The sequence below is a fragment of the Pongo abelii genome, chromosome 19 (assembly GCF_028885655.2).
Source record: "Pongo abelii isolate AG06213 chromosome 19, NHGRI_mPonAbe1-v2.0_pri, whole genome shotgun sequence".
Lineage (NCBI taxonomy): Eukaryota > Metazoa > Chordata > Mammalia > Primates > Hominidae > Pongo > Pongo abelii.
Window position 1 is genome coordinate 32,428,878 of NC_072004.2, and position 23,951 is coordinate 32,452,828.

Consider the following 23,951-nt stretch of genomic DNA (forward strand, 5'->3'; position numbering starts at 1 on the left):
TAAAATATGCATTGGAATCTCACTCTCTACAGCAAATTGGGTCTCAGTGTATTTCTTTCTCCAAGAGAAGTCAACAAGATATTCAAATAATTTTTGTTTTATATTGTTATCTTTGAAAAGTTGTTTTGATGTTAAACAAAAGACAATAGGAAGATCAACATGAAACCCTGACATTCATTGTATGAATATTATCTTTTCATTCAGAAAGAGTTACAAAATATATTTCAGTGCTCATGAAGCTTTAAAAAGAAGTGGATTAAGTAATCAATCTCCCTAGACAGATAAAAAAGCACATGATATTTTGGTATTCCCCAACTTCTATTATTTGACTTTCATATTCTAGCAAATAACTTTCAACAATTTGTCAACTTATTTGCACAGTCATTTGCATTTTATATTATTTCCATTATATATGATATAATGGAATTACATTATTTCTATTGTACATGTGTTGAATGGACTTTAATATATAGAGTAGATGTTGACACACTCGAATTTGTAACAAAGTGAAAAATTACTTTGTCAGAAAAAAAGTATGTATCAAAATTCTGAAGTGCTTTTCCATGTCTTCTAAAACAACATATAGAAAACGTTTTTTTCTCATTATTAAACATATGACTCGGAATACAGCAAAACTAATTGGGTATAAAGCAAACCTTTAAAAGAGAATAGTTTGATGAAAAATATAAGCATTCTTAGTTATACATAAGATCCCACAGAGCCAATTTAACTTTTTGTTTCAGATTTATGTCCCAATTTAAAACTTTTAGTTCTACTGTCTAAGCATTGTGGCTAAAAGTTTGAGATAATTAATTACTCCTGACATCTAACTTTTGTGATCATAGTAGGTGACATTCCTTTGAAAAAAATAACTTGAAAATTTTCTGGTAAATATTATGTTTGTGTGTGGGTGTAGAGTTTCATTTTCAAAACAAGCTCTCACATATCAAAATTAAGTGTTTTAGTTATCTTGTAAGAGTATGTCTTTGGATGCTATGCTTATGCCAATATTTATACATGTTGAATATACTCAACTTTCATTTAACTTACATAGCCATAATGCTTAACTTTAATCAGAGATTCCTTACTAAGTCTGATGAATGTTGGTAGAAATTATGCTGAAAATAAAATGTTCGAATAGTTTTTAATAAAAGGATAAAAGGAAAGAAGCTAGCAGAAGAGCCAGCACCACAGAAAGGAAAGTCACATTCTGGATCCAAGCAACCTTTCCATGAGCAAAGAAGCAGCAAACTGAATTCATGAGACAGGGAGCAGAAGCAAGAGAGTGAAGAGGAAGTAGACTTGTTTTTGTTTCTGTTTTTTGTTTGTTTTCTCATGAGAAGAGTGTCCCAGTAGTAGAAATAAGTTCTATGAATGAGACCAGAAAGACATAGGTAGAATATCTGGACCCTCTGTATAGGATAGGTAGTTATTATATTGTGTGTTCTGGAGGTAAGATTTATATAAATTCAAGCCTACAGTAGTATCAAGGCCTATTAAGCAAACATCCATTAGACAGCAAGAAAGACTAAGAGGCTTTCAAACTACAAGTGTCAATAGTTAAATGTGAAGCAAATATATAGACATTTGAAACTATGACAAAAAATAATATGAGAGGTTTATCATAATATAATATTTTGTTCTTCAGTTTAGTAATTATATAAAGCTACATACTAGTTTTTCAAAACTTAACCAATCCTCTTAATTTCTATGAAATGTCCTGCTATACTTGGGATAGAGTTTGGAGTGTAAACTCAGTTTGTAGGATTTTTTTTTTTTTAAATCATGAAACAACATAGCGATAAATTTAAATAGTTTTGCCAGTTGTCTCATGTGTGATAAAAAGCCTTTATATTTCTGTTTCCTAAATCAGGGCATGACAGTACAAATCATAAATCAAGTATTCTTATGTCTGTTATATAATTATAGAAGAATAATGCCCAAACTTTTTTGAATGAGGGTATGTCGTGAGCATCAAAAGGGAAAAAAAAGTATGAAAATCCCTAAAAGTTTTAGTCTGGAGAGTCATATAGATTGTGCATTCTTTAGCTAACATTTTAAAACTAATATCTGAAATCACTTGCTTAACCCCTTTGAATAATATACTATTGCCCTTAAGAGAAATTTGGTAATCTACTAAAGGTCCTTTTCATATAGCCCTGACTTCTCTCTCCAGTCACGTGTGCTTACTGGTGTCTATGACCCAAACACACTAGTTCTCTCTCAATTTTGCTAAGATGTTCTGCATTCTTTCTTCTCACAGCTTTTATGTCTATTGCTGCTGCTTCAAGGCATACTTCTCTAATATTCATTAGCTACTGTTTATTATTTTGAATCAGTTTAATGGTTTATTTTCAAAGAGACAAGGGCAAATTTTGCTGCTCTATATTCCTATACTATTGTGGTCTTTTTATTAAAAATTCATCAGGCTAAAAATTGTTTGTGATTCCCATTTATTTACCTGCTAGATTCTAAATTCCATGAGGACTGGAAATGCAACCATTTTATTTACCTGTGTATCTCAAACTTTGTATTCTTCCTGTGAGATAGTCATGTATTTATTAAAATGAATGATTTTTTATCTCTATAGACTGCATTACCAATACCTCTTGCACTATGAAATTTTCCTTAATTTCAAAAAAGCCAAACATTATTTTTTATTTATATAGTTTGAAATTCTTTTCTGGCACTAATGTTTCACCTATAAAAGGACCTATTAAAATTTATTTAATAAAGGGAGGGATGAAATAATTATGCATTTTTTTGTTGAAAGCACAGTTGTGTCTGATACTTTAATTATGCTATCTAATTTAACCTTTCATAAATGCCCAGAATATGAGAATATCATCCATGATTTAAATACCAATTGCCAAAATTGACAGCTATGAAATGGAAGACTCAGGTTTGTCCTATGCCACATTTTCATCTCTTTCCTTTTTGTCTTACTTAAGACCATCATCTTCCAAATTGTGGAGAAAGAAAACATTTCTATTTGTGATTGCTTCTGCTAGTTATTTCTGCAAAACAAACTGCTCAAATTCAGTGGCATGATGCAATAACCATTTTGTCGTCATCATATATTTTGGGGTCAGGGGGTTGAAAATGCAAAGTGGGGTGACATTTCTGTGGTCTACAGCATTTGGGGCCTCTGAGAAGTCCTAGATGTCTAGGAATGAATTAAACGTTGGACAGTGAAATCTTCTGAAAGCTTCTTCATTTACATGTTTGCCTTCTACATTGGTATGACTTAAAAGCTGGGCTCAAAATAATCTCTTAACCAGAGTGTCTGAATATTGCTTCTTCATATAACTTGAGCTCCCTCACAGCATGGAATCATACAGGTAGCTTTCCTGAGTGTTTCAGTTAATGGGTCAATGTATTGCCTTTAATAATCTTGCATCAGAAGTCACATAGAATTACTTTAATGCTCAGTTAGTTTAAGCAATCACAGCCTGTCTGACTTTAGGGGGAAGAAACATGATGTCTGCCCTTTGATGTCAGGACATTCAAAGTATTCGTGGCTATATTTTTAAATGCCACAGTTATCTTCTTTTTAAAGAGATGCCATATCCTTCTTATCAGCAATAGAATCAGGATATGAAAATAGTTTTTATGCTACATATGCATTTTTATAATCATTCTTGTTATTATTATCTTTTTCAGAAAGGGTGATGGGGTAAGGATTATGTTTCATTCTTAAATCTTGTGCTCTATTAGTATTTATATTTTTTGTCCATAATTGATTATGGCACAAAGGTAACTCAAAACTACAGTGTAGAAACATAAAAAATACAAGTTCTTATATCCAAGCTGTGGATAAGTTATTCAAATATAAAAAATACTTTGAATTTGTTTTAAAAATTAAGTCTTCTTATTTTGTAAAAAGAACTAAGATAATTGTCCACTAATCACCCATTAAGTCTTCTCCTTAGTTGTCCTTCCACGAAGGATATTACCATCTATGATTAATTTGGATTCCAGAGGAAGAAAATATAGTTTGAGGAAAATTGACTGTGGAGCAATCTCAATGCTAACTACTATAAAATAGCTTATTGCTTGAAAAATGAGGATATTGTATGAATTATCACTAGTCAATCGGTAGCAAAAACAAAATTTAAGTGATTGTAAATATGTCATATTTAAAACTATCTTGTAAAGATGATATATACAGAGATATTATATGTTACTAGCTTCTGGATTCAGAAAAATATCTACCTGGAATAGGTTTAAATTGGGTAATTGTAGTGTGTTTAACAATTTCAATACAAGGTAAAAACATTTTCTGTTGAAAATCAGTTTTAATATTTAGGTTTTATTTATATTTTGAAAATTTAAGGACTCTTGAATATTCTCAATTAAATTGCAATTTAATGCAATTGTAGTTATACTCAGTAGTATAGTTACACTTGACTAAAGCCATTATAAAGGAGATGTAATCCCATACTGATGATCTTCACATTTCTTTGGGTTAAAGATCAGTTTATTTCAGTGAGATTACAGTTCAGGAGAAAGGTTATTGACTACATGTATCAATAGTGTGGTCTAAGCAACAGTTAGGAGTTTAGTTTGCATGTTTACTATTTTTGAGAGTACATCAATGTCATGAAATATATTTAAAATATCAATGTAATGAAATATATATTTAAAATATCAATGTAATGAAATATATTTAAAATTGTACATAATATATACATAATTATATATATATTTATTTTTTACAACAGTGTTTTTCCTTGGAGATGATTCAATCAAATTGCAGAAGAGACACTTCTAATTAGTTATTGGGAAGTACAAGCTAGGATTATTGTTTTCCTGAACGTTTGTGACTAGCAATGTTCTCTTACAGACATGGGGGTCAGGACACTTGGACCTTAAATTGGAAATGGTTAAAAAATTGTTATCCAAAGAATGACAATGGTTTGTTTGCCAAGACTTTTTGTTTCGTTGTGCTTTTTTTTTTTTTTTTTTTTTTTTTGAGATGGAATCTTGCTCTGTCACCCAGACTTGAGTGCAGTGGCATGATTTTGGCTCACTGTAACGTCTGCCTCCTGGATTCAAGCAATTCTCCCACCCTAGCTTCCTGAGTAGCTGGGATTACAGGCAACCGCCATCATGCCCAGCTAATTTTGTATTTGTAGTAGAGATGGTGTTTCACTATGTTGGTCAGGCTAGTCTTGAAGTCCTGACCTCAATGAATCCATCTGCCTCAGCCTCCCAAAGTGCTGGGATTACAGGTGTGTGCCACCGCGCCCAGCCACCAAGTCTTTTTGTGTTAGAATTGGTGTTGAATATATCTGGTGTTTTCATTGAAGGAAATACTTAAAAGCCATTTTAGGGGCTGGGTGTGGTGGCTCACACCTGTAATCCCAGCACTTTGGGAGGTGGAGGCTGGCGGATCGCGAGGTCAGGAGATCAAGAGCATCCTGGCTAACAAGGTGAAACCCCGTCTCTACTAAAAATACAAAAATTAGCCTGGCGTAGTGTCAGGAACCTGTTGTCCCAGCTACTCGGGGGGCTGAGGCAAGAGAATGGCGTGAACCTGGGAGGCAGAGCTTGCAGTCCAGTCTGGGTGATAGAGCCAGACTCTGTCTCCAAAAAAAAAAACAAAGCCATTTTAAGGTAAAATAAGCTTTCTCAGAACTATCACTGTACACATCTTCCTGTTTCTCTGATCCCTGTTCTCTCCTTTAGTTTTAACCTTTTGTAATAGCTCTTTATGCATCTTCTCCTTCTGGGGTCATTGGAGATGTGTTCTGTCTTATTGATGTCTGTTACCACCAAGTACTTCTTATCCCTAAACAGGTAGTTTGATTTTAAGACCACCCAGACACAGACAACTCTTAAATAAAATGCAAGCATGTGCTACTTTTCTCTACTGTACACTCATAAACTTCAAACAATTCCCTCTTCTGTCCGCATCTTCCAATAAGGATATAGACTTAGAACTTTAAAAATCAGTGGATAACCACTCTTTACTGCAAGAGTGGAATACTATATTGGACGATGATTTGGGCAAGATCACCTAAACAGAATGGATAACTTTAACTCTACCCTGTCGGTAAGTACTCACTGTGCACTCTCCTAGTAGTGTCTATTTGACAGAGAAAAGTATTAGAAGAAAAATGAACAACTTCATTGTCATGATTTCTAATATGTCATCATAAATATGAGGTCCTTCATTTCTGTTAAGTGGAAAACCAATGATGATACTGCTTAAAGAAAGATCTGTCCATGTTCATCTATATCAACAAACTTCCAGGCATTGTGCATTGGCAAATGCTGTTATTTTTGTCTTTGCCAGTGTTTAACAATGTCAGGTGATTGTACTTCTTCCCAGGCAGCATATTCTATAAAATTCTCAATGACATATTTGATACTCTGGAAAGATATTTTTATTCTTCACAGGGTAGAACATGCATTACAAATTCTGTAATCAGTAAAATACGTGCAATGAAACGGTTTCAATTTCATGTATGAATAATTTTTTGATGGTTATATAATCTAAAATATTTGTATTTCAATTAGTGTTTTACTTAATACTTTGTATTACTCCCTTTTAATCAATCAAAAAGGAGACATTACCTGTCCAATGGAAGCTTAGCTATGTATTACCCATTGGAGACTACATTAAGGAATTCACTAGGCAATGAGTTCTAGGTGTTAAAAGAGGCATTAATTTAAAAAAGAATATTAAAGATGCGAAATTTTTAAACCCTCAGTCTTAGATATTTCAGGATTGGTACTGGTAAACTAAAAGACATGAATAAAAAGTTTAACGAAGAAAATACTGTGTTGATTGAACAGTATTTACTTTTTCCCAAATGACTAAGCTTTCAAATCAGAGACTAATCATGAAGAACCACATGACTTATTTTTAAATTAAAAACCAGATTGAAATATATTTTTCTGGTTGTGAAGAGAGTGTTATTCTAAAAAGAAAAAATGTCTATGAAGCAAAAAAGTAAAGAAAACATATGCTCTCTTATGTTTGCTCAAGCAGAATTTACCTCTGCAACTCATATAATTGGTGCTATAATTATGTACAGATATTTTGATACTTCAAAGAATCTATAAAATTCCCTAAATGAAAATTATTTTAGATTAAACATGATCTTAATGATCAAGACAGCTTTTTGTGTTTATAAGCAAGTTAGATTATATTGCTTATGAAAGTTAATTTCTTATATTTTTATTCCATGGGTCATGCAAAAAATCATGCTAGACAATGAAAAGATATCGTGTTTTCTTCTTTTTGCCTTATCATTTTTTTTCTCTGCTTAATTCTGCCTTTGCTATATAGTTTGGAAATATAAAGAATTACAAGAATTGCTCAGATGTCTTTTTCAAACCTCCAGGTTGCCAATATATTCACCTCATCACTCTTACCTGATTACCACACATTCCTCTGTGATCCTACTGAGCAGTATGTTTATTGTAAAATCTAACAGACCACCCAACTATGGTTTGCAACATCAAACTATATGCTTCTTGTACACAATATATTAGAAAATTGGGTTTTTGTATATCAGTGTAGAAATATATTTCATACATATTTGAGGCATACTGTTATATTTTTAAATAAATAATATTTTATTTAATTGAACCAACATGATTTTTACTATGATGTAATTACTGACTGACCATCAAGTCTACAGACAGCCTCTACCAGAATCAAGATACACATAGGTAATCTATTTGGAATATTTTTTGAAATCAGGGGTGCTCAATTTGATCCACTCAGATTACCTTAACTAGTATACATGTATCGGTCATTGGCATACTTTTTAAAATGAGATATAAAATTATACAAAGATCTATAAGTTCTCTACAACATCTTTTCCTAGCAGCATTTTACAGCAGACAGAGGAGGTTGCCAGTAGGTAGACAAAATGAAAAACAGAAACACTTCTTTTTAAGCATACTTTTTTTTACATGTCATAACATGAATCTACTATCATTTTTTTTACTTTCATATTCTGAAAAATGTTAAAATTGGTTATTACCATTGTTTCTCTGTTCTTTCCTAATCATGTCCTTTTTCTCTATCGTCAGCATTTTAAAAAACATTCTTGATCTCTAACACCTTTCTAGAAAATTCTGCTGACAAATTAAGTGGCAGCTAGAACAAGAGGAGATATAAAGAATTGTTGATAATGAAAACAATGAAGTATATAGTTGGCATGGGCAAGTTGCATGTTGACAATGTATCATTGCATAAATGTTTGAAATTTTTTTTATGAAGTAATTGTCATCAAGATTGAAGCTATTGAATATATTTCCTGTATAACATTTTATATAAAATAGATTTATATTGCTTTGAGCTGATACAAAATAGATTTATATTGCTTTGAGCTGAGCAGATATTTGCAATGAAATTGTGCTTGGTTAGAGATGCTATGCCCATATTATTTTAATTTTTTCTACTAAATGTCATTGGCAAAAATGTATCTAATACCTTATCTCTCTCCTCTTCTCTTTCCCCAAATCACATACAACTGAAAGTTGCTAGATGTTAACAGTTCTGGTAAAGTAGTCTTCTAAAATACTTTTTCATTTATTTCTAGAGAGAAAAATGTACAAAAATTCAGGACAGATTTTTCTTCAAGGTATCAAGAGTAGACGATACATATATTTTTTTCCAATAAATTTCTAAAGCTATATTTTAGAATTCAGAAAAGAAATATTTGCATTAAGACCATTATTCCCTTAAATTTTTAGAGGATTCTGTTTGACTTTGGCATGAATAAAGTCCATTCTCTTATTTGCAGTGCTATTAGATATGAGGAGTTTTAGCAGAGATCCTGGAACAACTGCTGCCTATCACGGTGTGAAATCAATGACATGGAGTCCTGTAGAAACTATTTACTTTGCTATATCTACTCAATATATGTATATACAAACAAGATCTTTGGCACTGGCTGGAAATCCACAGCAAGAGGTACACCAGGAAGCATCAAAAACTATTAAGTATATACAAAAATAGTTGAATGCGTACCTCAGTTAGCAATGTTAACAGAGTTTGTGTCCCACAACCATTAGATTTTGCTACCCACTATTATCAGACCAAATTAAAGTAATATGAACACTCCACTCAAGGACAGTATCATTGCAAATATCTGCTCATTTCAAAGCAATATAAATATGTTTTATACAAAATGGCACATAGTAAATGTATTTGATAGATTAAATCTTGATGCCAATTACTTCATAAAGGAGCAGATGTTGTCAAATATTTATGTAATGATGTATCATCAACATGCAGCTTATGTCCCTTTAACATAGTAAATGCTTTCTTCTGAGAGAAAAGGGCCCTTGATTCTTCTATTTACTCATTCTTGCTGGAAAATTTTGCAAATATAGGAAGAAAAATGAATCTAATTTTCTTTTTTTTTTTGACGGCATTTTGATTTTGTTGCCCAGCTTGGAGTGCAATGGTACAGTATTGGCTCACTGCAACCTCTGCCTCCTGGGTTCAAGCGATTCTCCTTCCTCAGCCTCCCAAGTAGCTGGGATTATAGGTATGCGCTAGCACTCCTGACTAATTTTGTGTTTTTAGTACAGACGGGGTTTCTCCGTGTTGGTCAGTCTAGTCTCAATCTCCTGAACTCAGGTGATCGCTGCCTCGGCCTCCCAAAGTGCTGGGATTACAGGTGTGAGCCACTGTGCCCCGCCAAACCTAACAAATTTTTAGAACCTCTTTCATGCAAGCCAGACATTGTCCTAAGCATTTTAGAGACACTATCTCATGTATGTGTTTGAAAAAGTTATCTCTATGAAAGCTAATGTTTCTAAACTGTGAAAGATACCTTATTTGCTGCTTTAGATTCATGTGCCATTTTTTCCCATTACCTTTTTTAATGTACATTGTGTCTTCTGCATCCTCTGACTCCTGATTGGCCTCAGCTCATGGTGAACCTGTAACAGGAGCTGCGAAGGATGAAGAGTTAGACCAATATACTAATCCATCTTACCTCTTCCCTGTAAGTAGCTACATCTTTAACCACTGATTCAAACAAAACACAGACTGTACAGGATGTTTTACTTCTGATTATGAGTAATGCACCTTCTCCTTCAGATGTGCTTGTGGTAAGGAAATGGCTGCTAGAAAGTGACAGGTTACTTCACTATCCTTTGTGGTATCTCTGCCCCAACCCTAATCCATCCATTTGTAAATTAACCCTTCAGGAATTATACTAGTCTCCATGTTCTGTGTGTACTGCTTATGAACTGACATCTGTGTAAACTATTGAGAATTCGAGAAGCTTAACTCAAACATTGTTTGGACATCTTATGGAAATAGAGGGTGTGTCTCCACATTTCTATGAATATTAAGAATGATGACTTTTACTCTGTTGATTTTTAGCTTCTGTAAAGGTAATTTTTATTTTTGTATACTTATTTTTATCATATGACTATTAATGGCTCCCAGGTAATGTGGACTAAAAGGGCTTTCTTAGTTTATGCACACTCATGGAAACACATACACAGATATGTATGCACACACGTGAGACATTTGCAATTGTAAAACCTACTACGGAATGAAAAGGAAAGGGCATAGGCAAAATGCCATGGCTTACCTACAACTACAATTTGGATATTAGATATTTATCTTTTGTTCTTTCTTCATAGAATTGCCTTGACTACTCAGGCTTTTAGAGGCTCCAAATGAATTTTAGAATCGTCTTTTTTTTTTTTTCTAATTCTGTGAAAAATGATATTCATAGTTTCATAGGGATAGCATTGAATCTGTAGATTGCTTTGGACAATATGGCCATTTTAACAATACTGACTGATTCTTCCAATTCATAAGCATGGAATAATTTTGCATTTGTGTCATATATGAGTTCTTTTACCAGTGTTTTACAGTTTTTAGAGATCTTTTGCCTCCTTGGTTAGATGTATTTCTAGGTATTTTAATTTTTGTAACTATTTTAAATGAGATTATGTTCTTGTTCTCAATCTTAGCTTGAACGTTATTGGGGTACACAAATGTGACAGATTTTTGTACATTGGTTTTGTATCCTGAAGCTTTCCTGAAATAATTTATCAGTTCAGGAGCCTTTTGTAGGAGTCTTTAGGTGTAGAATAATATCAGGTGAAGAGAGAGAGTTTGACTTCTTTTTCTATTTGGATGCCTTTTTTTTTTTTTTTCTCTTGCTGATTCCTCTGGCTAGCACTTTCAGAACTATGTTGAATAGGAGTGGTGAGAGTGGCCATCCATAATTTGTTACAGCTCTTAAGGGAATGCTTCCAGTTTTTGCCTGTTCGATATGATGTCAGCCATGGGTTTGTCATAGATGGCTGTTATTAAGGAGCATGTTCCTTTAATATCTAGTGTCTTGAGAATTTTTATCATAAACAGATGTTGGATTTTATTAAAATATTTTTCTGCATCTCTTGAGATGGTCATGTTTTTTTGTTTTAAATTCTGTTTATGTGGTAAATCACATTTATTAAATCCCGCATGTTGAACCAACCTTGAATCCCAGGAATGAAGCCTACTTAATCTTGGTGAATTAACTGATGTGGTATTGAATTTGGTTTCCTAGTAATTTGTTGAAGATTTTTGCATCTCTATTAATCAGAGATATTGGCCTGTAGTTTTCTTTGTTGTTGTGTCTTTGCCAGGCATTGATATTAGGGTGATGCTGGCTTTGTAAAATGACTTGTGGGGGAGATCCTTTCTTCTTAATTTTTTGAAATAGTTTCAGTAGAATTTGTAACAACTCTTCTACATACATCTGGTAGAATTTGGCTGTGAATCCAGTTGGTCTAGAGTTGTTTTGATTAGCAGGTTTTTTTTTTTTTTAAATCACTGATTCAATTTCAGAACTCAATATTGGTCTGTTCAGTGTTTCAATATCTTTCCCATTCAATTTTTAAAGATTGCATGTTCTCAGGAATTCATTTCTTCTAGATTTTCTAGTTTTTGTGCATAGAGGTGCTTATAATAGTCTCTGAGGATCTTCTGTATTTCTGTGTGATTGGTTGTAATGTCACCTCTCATTTCTCTTTGTACCTAATTAGACCTTCCCTCTGTTCTGTTAATCTAGCTAGTGGTCTAACAATCTTGTTTATATTTTCAAAAAATAAACTTTTGGTTTTGTTAATTCTTTGTATGGGTTTTGGGGTCTCAATTTCATTCAGCTCCACAATGATTTTAGTTACTACTTCTCTTCTGCCAGCTTTGGAGTTAGCTTGTTATTGTTTTTCTAGTTCCTCTAGATGTGATGTTAGATCATTAGTTTGCAATCTTCCTAAATTTTTGAGGTAGGTGTTTAGCTATAAACTTTCCTCTTCACACTGCTTTCACCATATCCCAGAAATTTTAATATGTTTTGTCTCTCTTCACTTGTTTCAAAGAATATTTTTCACTTCTGCCTATATTTTGTTGTTTGCTTGAAAGTTATTCAGGAGCAAGTTGTTTAATTTCCTTGCAATTTTGTGATTTTAAGATATCTTCTTGGCATTGATTTATATTGTTTCCTCTGTGTTCCGAGAATGTGGTTGGTATGACTTCTATATATTTTTTAAATTTATTGAGACCTGCTTTATGGCTGAGCATGTGGTCCATCTTGAAATATGTTCTATATACAGATGAGAAAAATGTGTATTTTGTCGTTGATGAATGGGAAATTCTGTAGATGTCTATTAGGTCCAGCTGACCAAATGTGAAGCTTAAGTCCAGAATTTCTTTTTTAGTTTTCTGCCTTGATGATTTGTCTAATAGTGCTGGTGAGTTGTTGAAGTTCCCCACAATTATTGTGTGGGCTGTCTAGGGCTCCTTGTAGATCTAGAAGTATGTGTTTTATGAATATGGGTGCTCCAATGTTGGGTGCAAATATAATTAAGATAGCTTAGTCTTCTTGTTGAATTGAACCCTTTATCATTATGTAATGCCTTTCTTTGCTCTTTTTTACTGTTACTGGTTTGAAGTCTTTTTTCTGATATAGGAATAGTGACTCCTGCACTTTTGTATTTTCTGTGTGTGGTAGATCTTTCTCAAACCCTTTACTTGGAGCTTATGGATGCCATTGCATGTGAGATGGGTCTCTTGAAGACATCAGATAGACAGGTCTTGGGTTTTCTTTTTTTTTAACATTGATCATATTTTAGAAAGGTATTGAGAAAAGTTGTCTTCCTGAGAAATGTCATACTTTAGTAAGTAACAGCTTGAGATTCACATCACAGAATTTGCCTTTGAGGTTGAGCAATAATAACCTTTTTTTGACTAGGCTTGTAGCTTCTCTAAAATTTCAGAATCTGGCCGGGCGTGATGACTCGCGCCTGTAATCCCAGCATTTTGGGAGGCCGCGGCAGGTGGATCACGAGGTCAGGAGATCGAGACCATCCTGGCTAACATGGTGAAACCTCGTCTACTAAAAACACACAAAAAAATTAGCCGGGCATGGTGGCGGGTGCCTGCAGTCCCAGCTACTCAGGAGGCTGGGGCAGGAGAATGGTGTGAACCTGGGAGGCGTAGCTTGCAGTGAGCCGAGACTGCACCACTGCACTCCAGCCTGGGCGACAGAGCAACTCTCCACCTCAGAAAAAAAAAAAAAAGGAATTATCACTCAAAAATTTTATATGCAAATTTTTTTAATGTTTTACTTATACAAAGATGCATAGCATATAATGTACAAGTAATAAAATATTAGTTCCCTTTTCAGGGGGTGTTTTTGTTAATTTTTGCCTGACTCTTAAATCCATAGATAACTGACTGCAATTAGCAAATGAATAGAGTTTCAATATGAATATTGGTTACTATTTTTATATACGTTAATGGTAAGATAAAGGTAAAATTAAAACCTTTACTTGTTCACCAATGATACAATCACTGTTCTGAGAATCATAATTTTTTAATACAAGGATAATATGTCTGTGTATGTTGGGGCGGTTCACAATATAATGGTTACAGACGTAATTTAAAAAATAATTTGCATTATTAACATACTTTTGTTCATTGTTTATTTTTACTTTTATTAATTACTTTTATTCTACACAATCAACAAAATATTAAATCGAACCCTGATATGTGGTGTTAATTTTCATGCTGTAAATTCTCTCTTCATGACTGAATTACAAGCTACAACCTGAGGACACTAATAGGAAGTTGGAGAGCTGCACATTAGCTTGCCATTATATAGTGTTGCCATGATACAAACGTATGTAAATATTTTCGGTAGCATAAATCACAGCAAAATATAGCAAAATACTTGGGAAGTGATGAATTTAAGTAATTTATTTTCCTTATTTTTAATATAATTTAATTATAAATTAAAATGTTTATTTTAAATAATTTCTGTGTCTAAAAATGACCTCACAATATTTCCAAAAATTTAATAGTCAGATCTCATAAGTTGATATGAGATAGCTCTCCAACACAATTGTGTATAACTAAAATGTCTAGAATTAATAGCTAGTTTTAGAGTCAGGAAATAAAATGATGTGGTCAGAATTTTATTTCTCTCATCTAGGGAATAGCTAAGATTTAATCTTACGTCTAGATTGGGTCACATGTTCATATCTGGACAAATTAATTACAACCATCCAGTTAGAATGCACTAGTCAGAACTGGGTGATGGACAACTTCTAGAATTTGCAGATTTATCAGGTTCACCTAAACCTCATTGATTCAAACTTAGAAACATTATTCCATCAAAGAAAATTGACAAAAAGAACTGCTAAATATTTATTGCATACTCTTTCCAAAAATATACACCTACAGTATAAAATACTAACTAGTAGTGAGAATATATTCATTGAAAATTTACTATATTTCAAACATTGTGCTTAAAATTTTACATATTATCTCATTTGATAAAATAAGACAACTTTATCAATATTATTATTTATCTTCATTTTAAATATGAGTAAGTCTCTAGTTATATCTTTCTATTTAAGATCATATATGGAAAGTATTAGGATGGTGCAAAAGCAATTGTGGTTTTGCCACTAAAAACAATGGCAGATTACTTTTACTTTGTAATGGTAGATTATAATATATGTTAAAATCTGTATTCCAATCTTGACTCCAAAACTTACATTTTACATGTAGAATGCAACACACTTAGTGAACCCCACATTCTCATCAAAAGTCCATTCACTTTTGTTCGTGGCACTTTTGATCATAGTTTCATAGAATATTTTAGCTGCAGAACAAAGCTACCCATTGCCTAGAACATGAAAATAAGTGAGAGGTACTATCAATCTATGATAAAAACTGTAGAACAGGGTTCTAATATATGAAGAATGTCTTCTTTAGGAGATCAATAAATAGTAAGTTGATTAGACAAAAACATGTGATTGACTATGTTTCAATAATGAAAAAAGAAAGAGAAGACTAGAGTGGCAAGTAATAAGCGGAAGCTGGGGACACATGAAAAATTAGTAGAAAAAAACTTATCAAAAGAAAAAGTTGCAAATGCCTTTATTTTTGTTTATTTTAGGTCTATCTGGCTTGATGAAGCTTTTCTTCCCAAATCCGTATATTCCAGGTAGATAGTGAACTTCATTAGATTTGCTTCCAATAGTTTGTAGTCACTGTTTAATTGGGGATTTTTCTGCTACTCCAAATATATGGAATCCCAGTCATCTCTAAGTGTCTTTTTTAAAAATGAATTTGCCAATATTTTATAGGTAATACAAGTCCAAAATAGTAAAATTATCCAATAAAGGCAAGCCAACTAATCAATTAATCTGAAAATAAAATTGTCACCTGAAATTCTACTATGTAGGGGTCATTGCTGTTAAACATTCGGGCCCTCCACTGTTGTGGGGCCAATTTAGTTCTGTACACTTTCTGATACTCTCAACTGTGTCACTATAACATATATCCCTTGTCCCGAACACCAAGTCTTTTTCTTATTCTTCTACTCGCTCAAATTCTGAAAATTAGAACCAACATTGTCTGAAGGAAGAACTTGGGGCTGGGAATTAGGATCCTATCAATGAAAATGATGTAATCTAAAGGTCACTGGATATCTTTAGGTATTTATTAACATAGATGAAATATGGCTAGCAACATAGTTAGAAGTAGAAGATATCGTGAACAGAAAATAAGAAGATAAAATTATCTAAAATACGAAGTATAAAAAAAAATCAAGGACATCGGAAGTCAGCCTGGGGGAGCAAAGTTTATCTTTTAAATAATAATTTTCTTTCTTTTAATAATACATTCTTTAGAAATTATAAGGCTAGGTATTAAAATTTGTGATACCAGTGTGCTGAAATTATGTCTACTCATTGGATATTCTCACTTTTATCTTTTCAATTTATCTTTTAGAAAAATTACTTGTCCCTGTTTAAATGTATATTCATTGCAATATAAAATACATAAATAAAATGATATAGTAGGCTGAATACTTTAAAAAAAAAACTTAAATTCTAACATTCCGTAGTTCTTCCACATCTCATTTGTAAAACAAGTAATTGATTTTTAAATTAATGCCCCCATAAATAGGTTAAATTTATTTTTAAATTTGCCCTCCAGAGAAAAGGGTTGTAGCATTTTATTTTCAACATATAAAATCAATCTAGATATTGAAATAACCTTGTCATTGGCAGATATTCTAACGGATGATCTAACCACTAATTTTTGCCTATGATTTATAGCAATTTTTTATTTGAATCTATAGGATGTAAATATTTTTACCCTGAACATGTCACCAAATAGTACAATACTTTAAGCTAAAAGTAGCTAGGAAATACATAGGGACTCTTAAGGTGTTTGAAACAAAGATTTTATGAGGCTTACCATCTGCTGAAAGAAAAAAAATCATTTCTTCATTTCCGATAATGTCAGAATAGATAGGCCATTGTTGCACACACAACTGAGTCTGACTGTAAGAATGAATTATCCCAAGTGAAATCCTCTAAATGCTTACTTGACACCATAGGATGAAAATTTGCAAGCAAGAAAAGTTGAAAAGCAAGCCTTGGGGGAAGGAACAGGGTATCAACATCACAATGAAATCTGCATTTGCCATTTTAAGTAGGATCCTGTAGCAGGACTTAGAGAAGCCTGCTGTGTTTAAAAATGATCTTTTGCCCTTGTGTGTATATGTTTCAGCATTGAAATAATCAGTCCTCTTTCAAATGTAATTTGATAGCATAAAGTAGCACAACTTTTGAAGCTAAGCTTTTCCTTTTCCTTGTGCACTTAGAAATTTTTTCACTTGTATTTGATAGCCTAGACCAATTGACTTAAAATTCCCTGCCTGATATTGTAAAGAATTTACTTCTATTTATGCCTTTTAACACATAAAATGTTCTAAACTGTCACCTCTAGTTATGGTAGCATGTAGGCAATGAAACCTAACAGGACATCAGACTAAACTAGATGTGACATGTTAGTATCGCAATACATCAAATTTGATATAATGCCCTTTTTTCACTTTATATTATAAAATATTTGATTTTGCTTTTTCATATTTTTTGCTTTTCTTTTAAGATACAGTAATATATAAAAATATCAAGTTTTAAAATTTAGTGAACCCAAGACCTAACGCTTTGAAGTAATTAACAAATGAGACAACATGTCTTTGCCTTTGCATATGCATTTAAACATATTAATACAATCATGTTGGAGGGCTTGATTTACACAGCATCTTTTAGATATTCAGAGGTTACTTCGGAGTAGCCTATACTTTTGACCTTTAGCAGTGTTCTTGCAAACCAGTCATTCAATTCTACTGGAATGAGATTAAAACAATCCAAGTATGGCTGTGTATTCATATGCTTCTCCTTGTGTCGCTCTCCCCTCCCACCACCCCAAGGCTCTGGAAAGAAATGTTTGTTTTTGTTCTCCAGACTCCTTATATAGGTCTAATCTATTACTCTCTATTCACCAATGTCTGTATATTATAGTGACTAATTTCTTAATTCCTCTACCGAGACTCTTCTGCAAAATTCTTGAGAAAATGAATTCATTAAGTCTTCTTACATTCTGGTTGCAGTTTATGGTTGGCCCTTAGATTTTGGGATTCAAGTCTACCATTCACAGCCTAGAGAGACAAACATGATAGCAGTTGTTTTCTTTTGGATAAAGGAGTTAAAGATTTCTTCCATATAAACAGTTGGGGAAAAAGCAGACATTTTTATTAGGCCCTATTTAAGAGTTTATTGACTCTGTTTAACAAAATCATTAAAAACTTCAAAAAAAAAGCACAGACAGTGTGGAAGTAACTTTCAATGCTCAACATTGAACATTGAAACTTGAACATTAAAGCTTGAACATTGGCTTACAAACACCCAACAGAACAATTAATATATGTATATAACTTTGTATGAATTTACTGCCAACTTGTAGATTTTTCTTTGTAGAAAAGAAAACATGAAAGATTAACATATTATTTTATAGGCCGTTAACAAGTGCTGTATTTTATCTAGCAGTCTTATTTTAACATTTCTCCCTACATTGTCTTTCTTTATATGCCAGTTCCACAAAATGTATTTTAAACCAGTTTTACCTTCTTTTTGGTTCCCTCATTAATGAGTTGTATATAGTCTTATAATACGTTTATCCTAGGTTTGTGTGAGAATCATCTTTTTAATATTGAACTTCTAACTTTTGGTTATGTCCCAGATAACAGAGGAAAAGAAATGATTGTACTTGAAGCATTTTTTTATTCCAATTAATCTCCATAATACATCTATTAAATTTAGCTCAAGTTATATTTGTGGAATGACTACTTATACAGTTAATGTGATAGCACCTGAAAGGGTAAAGGTTTCCTTGTCCCCCTTGCAGGGCATGTGACAGAGGAAGTGGCTTGCTGCTTCAGTGCCCTGCTGCTCAAACCTCTCGGGGAGGATACAGATGGGCAGGCTGTGGGGCTCCGACCCCACGGCAGTGTCCAGGGGTGAATGTTTACAGCTCCTGAAGCCCCAGTGGGCAAGTGTTACAGGGTGCTCTTTTAGTTTTGCCGTCTATAGGCTTGTGTTAACCACCTCAATTATACCCCCTACTTTCTTGAAAGGACAGAGGGCTTTTCTGTACCCCAGGTTCTTGAATTGATATACTGGAAGAATTGGCGCACACCTGGGCTTGGAGAATGAGTGCAAGGTTTTATTTAGTGGCAGTCTCTCTCAGCAGATGAGGGAGCCAGAAGGGAGATGGTTTTTCCCTGATGTGGGGCTGTGGAGCTTCTCCAACTGCTCTGGCCAAATTCTGCATCATTCTGCTGGCCGATGGCCTGCTGGACTGCCGGTATCTTCTACTTGCGTGCTCCTCTTGACATCCTCTCGATGTCTAGCCGCTTGTGTGTCTGCCTGCTAGGGTCTCAGAGATTTTTATAGACACAGGATGAGGGCTTAGCAGCCAAGAGTGGTCTTAGGAAATGCAACATTTGGGCAGAAGGCAGGTGAAGCCCTAGGCAGGGACCATGCCCTCCTTTACCCAGCACTTCCCTTCCCCACTTCCGTATCATTTAAAGGGACCATGCCCTTCCCTTCCCAGCACACCCACATCACAGCTACTCATAAAGAGTGTCTACCATCTGGTCGCTTCACTCCAAGAGATCCATATAAGAAATGTAAAAGAAGATATACAAGATAATAAATGATAAACATTTATAGATAGATAAAATGGATAAGAAAGGTGAAAGGCTGTAGAAACTGATTAAATAAAAATAACTTTTATCTACAAATTCAGAGAATACACCATTCCTACTAAAAATTAAGTACATATTCAACTTATGTTAAAAATGACACTGTAACCACTCTTCTACTCTCGATGAAATCAACTTTTCTGTCAAATTTAAAGGATGCTACTATACAGCATTTCTCACTAACCATATTTTTTCAACTTTTTTCTATTCTAACAACCCTTTAATTTTCTCAATATTCTTGGTCGATGCCTCTTACTTAATGCACCAAGCATTCAACAGTCAGCTACTTGGAATGTGACTGATATGGTGGATATGGATGTTTCCGCTGCCATTAAGGACATCAATTGTAACTGAACAGTAACCACAGACAAAAAGCCTTATGAGAAAATAACTGGTTCTCCACAATTTAACACTCTCAGTAAAAACAAGCCATGATTTCATAATGTAACATTCTTTATTTTGGTATAAATATGAAAAAAATCAGATTCATAATACATTGGTCTTGAATTTTTTTTACTCATGAAGAAGAATTTTATCAGGAATGGTCACCACTTCTACTGCCTCAGCTATTAGGCATCATTTCAGATGCAAAATTGTTTCTTAAACGAGGTTTTATATTGATCTCCCATTATACTCAAGCACTCCCTAACATAAAAAACTCACAAGTACATAGTAAGTTTGAAGATAACAGATTTATAATTTTGATTTTCAGTAGAAAGTACTTTATCCTAATTTACTTAGAAGAGAATAGCATATTTAGAAATGAAAACTAGTTTTCACTTTTTAATGCAACCTAGTTTTCACTTTTTAATGCAACTAGTTAAAAATAGTTAACTGACTCTCATAAGGGAAAGGTATTTTGTAGTGCTTAAGACAAAAATGATATACTTGAAAATGTTGCAGAGACACTTTAAAGTTGACAAAGTATTCTCAGCCATTTTAAGTTATAATCTGTCAAAGACAAAATTATGCCACTACAGAGGATCCAAGATGATAGGTCTGATCTGTCAGTCATCAAGGTTTATAACAAATAGTATAGATTGAAGCAGATCAAGCATGAAGTCCAAGAAAATCATCTAATGCTCTATTGTGTTGGCAAATTCCAAAGGTTTGGAGATTATAAAATTAGAAACTGGCTAGTGAATAGTTTGAGAGACAGTGGGCTCATCAATGGAGACATGACATAAATAACAGAATTACTTTACAAAAGGAAAATGGACATTTTTCAGAGACTATCCCACCTATAATTGCTTTAATCAGTGCACAAATGACTTCCTAAGATGACAGGTATCAATCTTTCATCAACCTTTCTCTGCAGTGATGCATAGAACAGATGGTGTTAAGGTATCCAATGGAAGTGTTAAGGTCAATAACATAGGACATAATAATATAAAATCACTGCAATACTTATTCCACTGTTAGAAAAAAAAGATAACAAAAAATAACATACCAGATTACTGGCATTGAGGTTGAGCATGACTTTGCAGAAGTGACCAGGGCCTAAAATATGCGGCTCATTTATTTCAGTGGGTATTTATGAAGCCACAAGTCTGTTCATATATTAGACAAGGTGTTGGACAAAAAAGAATGAGAAAAAGAGAGGTGTGGTCCCTCCCTGCTGTCACAGAGTTTACTCAAGTAACGTGTACTCAAGCAAGTAAGCAACATAGCATATTGCAATAGTGCTTCAATAGGAAAATACAAGTTAACTGCAGCAGCACATTTAGGAGAAAACAATTTTCCAGGAAGGATTTTTGGAGACATAGTTATTACAGGAGTAGTTACTCATCATACTTAATACATATATACATTTATAATAGGTTGTACTTCTGTATACTACAATTCAAATTTGTCAACTTATTTTTTTAATCTATACGAGTTTATTTTCTTTAGTCTATATGAGTTTATCTTACCCCATTACTCCCACTATTTAAAAAAAGAAGAAACATACACACATATGCATATACACATCTATATGTATATGATAACTCAGTCTCTACTGATTTAAAAATAGTTAATACTAATCAATTCAAATGTTCTCTCAAAGTCAACCAAAATTAATAGCCCCTGCTCAGAAATCATACATAAATCTAAAGTCTTCACGCTTATGCGGTACCTTCATGAATTTTTGTTCAGGGAAATCAATATTTTATGCCAAAAATAGAATGCTTCTTAGAAAATAATTGAAAGAAGGAAATTCATTGTAAAACAGAAGAGTAGCAGTTGATTGAGACAGATTGTTGTATGCATGAGTTAAAATGCTTAATTGTGTTTGGATCCTATATCAGAACTAATTTCCTCTCTTTTTAGGTTAGCACTGAGGTGAATCCCTTGATGATAAAGCCATATCATCACCTGTTTTACTCTAAACAAAGAGATTTATAAAAATGGTAAACCTGATTATATTTCATAGTATTAAGAAAGATTCTTGTGTAAGATTGTTATTAATTTTTACAATGCTCCTAATGTCAGCTGAGGTAAAATCAATTAGAACAACCATATCTTAGGAAAATAGAGTCAATGAGCAAAGATTATCACATATTTAAAGGAAGTAAGAGCAGATGAAAGCTGTTCCTGAGGAACGAAGTAAAGAGAGTTTGAGACAGTGGAAGATGGAACAGGAAGACAAAAATAAGATAAAATGGTGACATCGCTCAAAATCGTTTGGAAGAGTCATTTACACACTATGGATGAATAGCAATTTATTCCTGGAAAATCCTTGTTGCCCAGGTTGTGCAAATTCTCAGTTATGGATAGATTTAGTTATTGATCAATCATACTGCTTTCGAGAATTTTAATCTGTTTTGATTTCTTAAAAAGTTCCCATGTATATAAACAAAGTTCATTTACTTGATGGCATTATATTAGCCTCAGGATATTTGGAGGACTTGCATACTTGGAGAAAAGGGCATTCCAGGTGTCATATGTTTTCAGGACAACCCTCTCACCCAGTGAGACAGATTGTATGTTTTTTCCACTGTGGCTTGCTCCTATTTATATTTCCTTCAGCCCAGGAAGCATTATTGTAATATATCAAGTTCATCAGCATTTTTTAAATTCTTACATTAATCTATTTAATTTGAGGTTCTATTTTACCTCAAAGATATCTATTACCTGTATTTATCTATCCAATGGAGAGTTCTTGCCACATAATTTTTTTTTTAATTTTGCAATTCTTCTGAAGATTTTAAAGATGTTTGCTTGCTGGTTAGAATAATCCTCAAGCTTTTCTAATCATAGCACTTTTATTTTCTCATTCTTCTGATTAAAATTCAATCCTCTTCATTTACAAAGGTGAATATATTTGGAACTGTCATATCCAATGAATGAAAAGCAATTAGAAACCCTAGAAAAGATACTTGAAATAATTATTAAACCATTTTATAATTTGTTAATTTTTCCAGATTTCTATAAAAAGCAAATGCACATACGAAAGAAACAAGAACAGGGCTTTCATATATTTTCCAGTCTGAGTTGACTTCAAGACTTGAAGACTAGCTAGTGATAAACAAGAGAAAATAAATTTAAAATAAGGAGGATGATAAATGTAGAAGTTATCAAAGATTACAGTTTTTTTAAATCTCAAAACTTTTGTTTAAAGACATTCCTATCAAAGGAATTTGTATCAAAAAGAAAATGAATAAAGCTGAAATGTAATTGGAATCAATAAGAAAATACCAGAGCTGGAAGGACATTAATAAATCCTTAGTAAAAATAGCATTATACAGATAAAAAAAAAAGTCAGGGGTCAAGAAACTTAATTGATTTGTCTAAGGTCACGTTACTATGTCAATTCATTTCCAAGACCAGTGTTTCTCCAAATAGAGATTAATGAAAAGAAGAAAGAAAAAGAAGAAAAAGCAGATCTCCACTTTTTTTTTTTTTCACCTGGAGGTCCTGATTCATTTGGTGTGGAATGGAGCATCCAGATTTCCTGTTGTCTTGTCTAACAGCAGAAAACTATTAAATGGAAGAAAAGATGTGAACTGAAGTGGTAGAAAAAAATAAATGGAAAAAAAAGGAACAGGAGACTTTGTTTTTGGCAGTTTTTTTTATTATGCATATATCTCCCTCAGCAGCCACATGAGGAGGGATGGCTGGGTCTTTCACCATTCTTTGGGCAAGTGTATTTCAAAATATGTTCAAGAGACTATCACATCCAAATCACCAGACAGGAGATCATAGCTATTCTCAGGCTTTTTTCAGTGTAACTTAATAAAATCTCTGTGAATAGTTCCCCAAATTCTGCATTTTCAACAAGCTCCCCACTTATGGAGCTGTCTCCTTGAGTGCAGGAAGGACAGGCTGTTTTACTTTATAACTGGGACAGCAAGTACAGAT

The 23,951-nt window shown here is 33.2% G+C and overlaps 1 long non-coding RNA gene across 3 annotated transcripts in view; it reads left to right on the forward strand.

Annotated features, from left to right (window-relative positions):
* LOC134760547 (uncharacterized) overlaps positions 1-23,634 on the forward strand; it is a 32,956-nt gene extending 9,322 nt beyond the window's left edge. For 2 of the 3 annotated variants that reach the window (XR_010138215.1, XR_010138216.1), the window contains exons 2-6: positions 8,769-8,938; positions 9,904-9,980; positions 15,450-15,497; positions 21,921-22,000; positions 23,416-23,634. This is a non-coding gene — a long non-coding RNA (uncharacterized LOC134760547). The remainder of the gene's footprint in view (positions 1-8,768; positions 8,939-9,903; positions 9,981-15,449; positions 15,498-21,920; positions 22,001-23,415) is intronic. The other variant, XR_010138214.1, reaches the window with a different exon arrangement.
* Positions 23,635-23,951: the final 317 nt, after the last annotated feature.